Genomic DNA, 7485 nt, shown 5'->3' with positions numbered 1-7485 from the left:
CACCTTAAAGACATAACTGAATTTAGCTGTAATAATAGGTGAGTACTGAAGTAACAAGAACGAAGAGCAATGAGTGTTGTGATTATAGACATAGCATTTTGTTCACAGTCGTTCAAAACTCTTCTTCCTTGTATTTTCCAAACATCAACAGTGGAAGCCGAAGCATACAGTCTAAGTAAACTACGTGAATAAATCAAATAGACGTTTTCTGCCATCTATTTTGTACACCTCATTATGCAGTGGCGGAGCTACGTGCTGGCCAACGGTGGCTACTGGCCATCTAGACATTTCAGGTATCAACTTATGGCCACCGCTATGTGAGTAATGGTCTCACCTTGGACACCCCAAGGAAAGATTTCTGGCTCCGCCACTGTCATTAAGGTACACTATAGACTTTCTTACTTTGCACCACTAGATGGTGGCAGCAAGCCACCGTACAGGATTCAGAATGTTGCGGATGCATTGTGGTTGGTCGGAATGAAATACTGTAGTTAGTCAAAATATAGATACAGGTTGGTCTAACAACATTGGGCAATCAGAGACAGACACTTTTTTTTAAACACACAAATCATATTTCAGTTTTATTTTAACTCTTAGTGGTTGCCCTTCAATGAACGTAGTGCATAACAACTTACTTACTTGTATGCTTTTGTTACTTTAACAAAATCATAATACAGTAATAGAATTTGTAATGATAACAATAATAAATCGAAAGTTAGTAAAGTACATTCTGCTACTTTTTCTTTGTTGAGAGAATTCAAGTTAAAGTAATGAAATAGAAATGCCTTCTTTTGCCATTACCATTACCATTTTTTCCGTTAGCGTGTTTTTTTGTTTTTGTTTTTGTTTTTATTAAGAGGTTGTTAAACGCAACCGTGCTTCAGAACCTTTGAACTTCCTGGCTGAAATTGAGTGTTTGTTAAAGGAACCATTTGCACCTCACTCCTAATAATCGTAATTATGTTAGCGTCATCTGGGTGTTGTAAAAATAACTATTAAGTAATGACTTTGTGTTTGAAGTCAAGAGTTCCGATCCAACCATTGTTTTAAGCACCTTCACTGTTTATTCATTTAGAACACAACAAGCCTTTCCCAAACAGCCCCCCCTGTTTGAAGCATATCTGTTGGCCTACACATACATAAAAAAACATAAAAACTGAAAAAATACTTAAAATATGGCATTTATTTACTTATTTACTTCGAATGACACGCACAGACATCGAGATAAATAAATGTGCAAGCCACCAAACAGTATTATCGGTCAAGGGTAAGTGGTGTAACCTAACCTGTTGGGTAAGCTGTGGTGTGTTTCTGTGCAGCTTGTCAGAGGAATGAGGGACAGGGACAGACACTTCCATCCCTTGCAGGACACGAAAGGCTCAACTTGGGAAGTGGCATGGAATCATGTTTTCTGGAGGAGCCAGGCGGAGGACACAAAGTTGAGGATCTGAGTTGAATTGAGGAAAGAATGTAAGAAAATGACATTTTTGGACTGTGCTATTGTGAGTATCTGAGATGGAAGATCTACCAGTAACCTGTACCATCACCTCTTAGCACACACTTTTGTTTGCATGCATTTGTACTGGACAATAAACACATCAACCAAAGATATATCTGTTGACTATTCTTGCAGAATGTGAACTTCTACATTTAATCATTTATTATCTATTGACTCACATCTAAGCAGTGGTGCGCAGTCAGGGCCCGCAAAGCCTTCTCTGCTGGCCTAAGCACAATAAGAAGCACTGGCATGCATTTACAACATAAATCGCAGTATTTGTTCCATGAAACTGTATTCATTTATTCCAACAGTCAATTATTTTCATTTAGTGGCGTGTCTCTTGGCTGCGCTGCTTCCAGTAGTCCACACGTATATGTTAGAATTGTTTTTGTCCAATAAGATTTCAGCTACTATGTGTTGCCATATTAATGTAATCTGACCAGGGTGTTCAGAATCAGGAGTGCTGGCCCATGTCTGTAGAGGCCTATGTTTGTCAATAGATAAAAATGCGTTCCTTTTATAAAAAAAAAAAAAATCTTGCGCTAGGCAATACAAAAATAATGTAGAAATACATGCACCTTACTTTGTGGTAGGAAACAGTTACTATAATCACTTTAATTGTTGCATCTGCCTACTTCACAGCCAGAAAGCGGTGACGGGTGATGACACCCATTTCTTAGTGACTTTTTTCCCTTGGTCCCCAGTGGTGTGCCCGCAGGGCCAGCAAAGCCTTCTGTGTCGGCCTAAAAATTATGAGAAGCAGATACCTACATTTAGAACTTAAATCCTAGTATTTGTTGCATGAAATTGTATTAATATATTCCTAATAGGCTATTATGTTAATTTAGTTGCGTTTCTCTTGGTTGCTTTGCTTCCAGTGTGTATGTGTTTGTCCAATTAGACTTCTGCGTCTATGTGTTGCCATGTCAATGTAATCTGCCCAGGGCTTTCAGAATCAGAAGTGTTGACAATAGACTCTTGTCACTTAAACATGATTAATAATGGTCCTTTGTAAGCAATCAGATTTCAAATTCGCCTCATGCATCATCACATAAACAGCACAGCGCTTAATTGATCCTGTTCTGACACAAAGAAAGTATATTTGTATATTATTTGTATAATATTGATGGTTAGTGTGATTGTGATGTAATAATGGTGGTATATAATAGGTGGACTGGGTCGCTGAAGTCCTCACTGAAGGCCTAGGTAGGAAATGCGCCCCACGCCACTACTATACAGTGGTCCTTCGCCACATTGGAACATCGCTCCCTCACCGTTTTTAAAAAATCAGTTCGTTAAAAAATGATAGTTATTTCATGGTTGACTATCAGTCAACATACATTGAAAGCCAAGTTACAGTATATGTACTATTGTGGTCAGTAGGAGTCAGTAATGTTACATAGATGAGACATTACCTTCAGATACCATGGCATGTCCGACATGATCGACTGAAAAAAAAGGTTCTCCTCCCATTCTGTGTGGAAGTGGTACTTCTTTTGCTTCTTACTTTGTCCTTTTTCCCCACTCAGTTTGAAACACTCTCTTAAGTTTAGAATAAGTAAATAGCATAGGCTAAGTACTTAGGGTGGTAGCTTGCTATGCTAGCAGCGGCCGTCTCATGTCCCTGCGGTGTTCCCAAAGAATAACAAACAAAGAATAATAGTGTAAAGGTGACTGCAAGGGTGTTATTTCATATCTACAGGGCTCTAATAATGTTAAAAAAGGAATTAAGAAAGTCATAAGCAGGTTTTCTTTGCTCTAAATACGAAAATGTTGAGTTTAATAATATTGAACCCTACTTATCGCGACTCCTGTGATTCCCTGTCGATAGTGGCTCCATGGGGTTTCTCTATCAATTCGTGATGGGTCGTTCACGAACGCAATGGCTCTTTGACGTGAACCACGGGAGCCGGTTCGTTGAATTTGGAATTTCAATCTCTCTGAATGCCAGTCTTCACTAAAGACCAGCAAAAATTGTTACCTGGAAGCGACTTTGTCTTTTAGTTTTGCACATTTTAATTTATATTCGATTGTGTAATGTTTTCTGAAGTTATCTTGTTTCACTGTAAATGGCTGTAAATGTACAAATCGTACACACAATCAGATTAGAGCTTTTTGCCTAATTGAGATGGGTCTTTGTTTTTGTGTTTTATTTGTTCCATGTTGAGCATATAAATACAGCCATATACATTTCATGTACATAACATAACATAACATTTGATATAATTACATTTTTACTTTGGAAATTAATTTCACATGTATTTTGGTAAGAAATCAACGTAAGCAACAAAAGGAGGAGGAACCATATGGAAGACAAAAGGGCAGACCTTTTTTTAAAGAGCTGAGTCAAAAGAGTCATTTGAACTTCCCATCACTCATGTCAAACAAAACAAAGCAATATGGTCTTGTTAAAGCCAGAAGTTTTGATACAGCTCTTGTCTTGAGCAAATTTAATTGTAAGCAATTTATTGCAAACAAGCATTAAAGTGAAATAGGCTGTTCATCATCTGATCAAAAGTTTAAGACTACAGGCTTTAAAAGCCAACATGTGGATTGAATGTCATTTTCTGTCAGGTATTCACACTGTGATGATCTCTTGATGGCAAAGGCAAAAAAGCTTTCTCTCTTTGAACGCGGTGGGATTGTTGAGCTGCGTAAGTAAGGCCTCTCGCAGCGCACCATTGCTGCTGAAGTTGGACACAGTAAGACATTTGAAACTTCTCCAAAGATCCTGAGGATTATGGAACAAAAAAGTCAAGTGGAAGACCCAAAAAAATGTCACAGGCCCTGAGCCGGACGATCCAATTGGCTGTCTGTCAAGACACGGGACCATCCTCGGCCCAAATGAAGGTTGTTACTGGTGCCGAGTGCAGTCCAGTAACCATCAGACGGCATCTGCAAGAGAAGGGTTTTAAGAAGAAAAAAACGTCTTCAAAGGCCTCGTCTCCTTCAACGCCACAAAACTGCCAATTTGGAATTTGTACAAGAGCACCAAACATGGGACACTGAAAGGTGGAGGAAAGTTTTATTCTCTGATGAGAAAAAATGTCACCTTGACGTCCTGATAGCTTCCAATGTTACTGGCATGACAAGGAAATCCCACCTGAGATGTTTTCCACACGGCACCGTGGAGGGGGCGCAATCATTATCTGGGGTGCTTTTTCCTTCAATGGAACAATGGCGCTTCAGGTTGTGCAGGGGCGTCAAACGACACCTGGCTATGTGGCGATGTTGCAGGGGGCATTCCTCATGACTGAAGGCCCTCGTCTGTGTGGTAATGACAATGAGATCACAATGCCTGCCTGACAAAGGAGGTCTTCCAGAGGAATAACCTCACTCTTTTGGACCATCCTGCGAGTTCCCATGATCCACATCCTACACAGAACATTTGGGGATGGATGGCAGGGGAAGTTTACAAAAATGGACATCAGTTCCATACAGTGGATGCCCTCCGTGAAGCCATCTTCACCACCTGGAGCAACATTCCCACTTGCCTCCTGCAAACACTTGCATCAAGCATGCCCAAACCAATTTTTGAGGTGATTAACAAGACTGGTGCAGCTACACATTACTGAGTCCTTTTTTGAAAATTGTATTTTTATTTTCAGAGTGTTTCAGGTTTTTTGAGCTATGGTCTTAAACATTTTTTCAGCTAATGAACCGCCTATTTCACTTTAATCTTTGTTTGCAATAAATTGCTTACTCAAAAAATGTTTTGTCTCACTCCAATTTCTTCTTTTTGCATTTTGAAGCTCTACTTAGAGCTTATCCTTAAGATCCAACAGGGCAAAACGTAAATTCTTGCAATTTTTAACTGGTTTCAAAATTTTGATCAGGAGTGTTTAATGTGAAGAAGCATAAGCGGCATAGAAAATGGACGGACGAGTGTTTAATGTGAAACCACCTTAAATCCATAGAGCGCTACAGAGAGCGAGAGAGACACACACAACACACACACACACACACAAATAAAGGTAGTTGATGAATTGGTCCACTTACGCTGTCATGGTGTTTGTGGAGGAATGATCCGTCATTTAGTAGAGACGTCCCAATGTTATGAGACATAGAGTGAGGTAGGAGAGAGCAATGAGGAGATGAATGACACCATAGCAAAAGTATAACCAATATTTCCACCTCACTGAGCCTGGCTGTTGCCTTTTTGTACAATCAAAACATGTACCAAGTATTGGCAATGATTAGGCCCACAGAAGCAAAACAATAAAAAAAAATGGCGGCACTCCAATGATAAATTATATTGCTTGATGAATGCTTTTGACTGACAGATTTTGAAATATTACAAAAGGTGTCTTTATTTTGGATAACCAGTCGATACGTCAGTCAACTGAGATACTGTACATCTCAGTATGTTTGTGATTGTGGACATGTTTGCTTGATCTGAAATGTATATATCGAGTATTATATTTGTGTGACAGAGAATTTGCGAGTAACTTGTAACTACTTTTAGCAGCGTGACATTTCAAAGGCTGTACTTACACAGACATTAACACAGAGCATGGCTGGAAAGGCCTTTGTTCATCATCTGTGACCTATGAGCTGGCCATAATAAATCCCTCTGACTTCCTTGTTTTGGAGCTGTGGTTCCCCACATGATATACTCCCGTTGCGTTTGTTTGTCATATGCACTACATCATCTTTTAAGATGATCATACATGCTATAGTCTGTCTATTAATGCATTGCTTTGATCAAATTACATGCATACCTAAGGTCATTTGGTGCCTGGGCTTGCAGTGGGCATTTTTTTGGCCAGACACCGTGATAGCCAGTATCAAAAACCAAAAAATAAACATGGTAAATATTTATCTATATTTATCTATTAACATGACAAAAAAAAAACAAACTTTTAAGTAAAATACATTGTAAATTCCTCCTCCTCAGTCAGCCATTGTGGGTGTAACTTAGCTTGTTGAACAGTTTTGCTCTGATCAACCAATCAGAGGACGCAAAAGTGCTGATGTCACTGTGGGTTGGCTAGCTGGCCCTGAAAGGTGAATCTGAACTTTGACGGGCTAAAAAAAAACGGCCCCAATGCTAATAGTGTGTATGTCACATGGGCCAGCACTACGGATTCTGAAGGCCCTGGACAGATTACACTGATATGTCAACACATAGAAGCTGAAATCTGATTGGATAAAAAAAAAATTATAACATACAAATAGACTACTGGAAGCAGTGCAGCCAAGAGACACATTACTAAACGAGAACTGCACACCACTGACTAAGGTCCTGTCTCCATGGAAACAAAAAAGTTGTTTTCGTTATTTTATAATCCACACCGGATTGTCCATCCATCGATCTTATATGCCGCTTATCCTCACTAGGGTTGCGGGTATACTGGTGCTGACTTCGAGCGGGAGGCTGGGTACACCCTGGACTGGTTGCCAGTCAGTCGCAGGGCACATATAGACAAACAAGCAGACCAAACCCAGATCTTCCAGATCTCTTGATTGTGTGGCCAACATGTTAACCACTAGGCCACCAACCATGCGGCCACGCAGGATTGTATGAGAACATATCCCTGTCTACATTAAAACTCTTGAAACAACCCAAAATGATGCCGCATACTGAAAACTCATAGCATGCGGTGGGCGAGGCTGATATTTTTTTATTTCCATGTCTTAGCAAGCTAATAGGCTGCTAACAAGGCTGTTTTGTCATAAAAAATACATTAAGTTGGTCTCACGTAGTACTGTATAATTTTTTTTTAACATTGATAGCCCCCGAAAGAAAGATTTGTGCATGTATGAAAACTTTCTAGTCAAGACATACAACAAAATTACAGCAGCAGATCTGTTATCTCAATGAAAATACACAAAAATGGATGAAAATGAACTGCCGTGGCTTAAAAATGAAATACGTTACCTGTCGCCCATTCTCCTTATGTCTCTGGTGAAATCACAAGTAAACACGCAAGCCATGGATGGATAGTTTTGGTTACGATTTTGGGTATGTCAGTACAGTCAGT

The sequence above is a fragment of the Dunckerocampus dactyliophorus genome, chromosome 2 (assembly GCF_027744805.1).
Source record: "Dunckerocampus dactyliophorus isolate RoL2022-P2 chromosome 2, RoL_Ddac_1.1, whole genome shotgun sequence".
NCBI classification, from domain to species: domain Eukaryota; kingdom Metazoa; phylum Chordata; class Actinopteri; order Syngnathiformes; family Syngnathidae; genus Dunckerocampus; species Dunckerocampus dactyliophorus.
Note: the sequence above shows the minus strand (reverse complement) of the source record.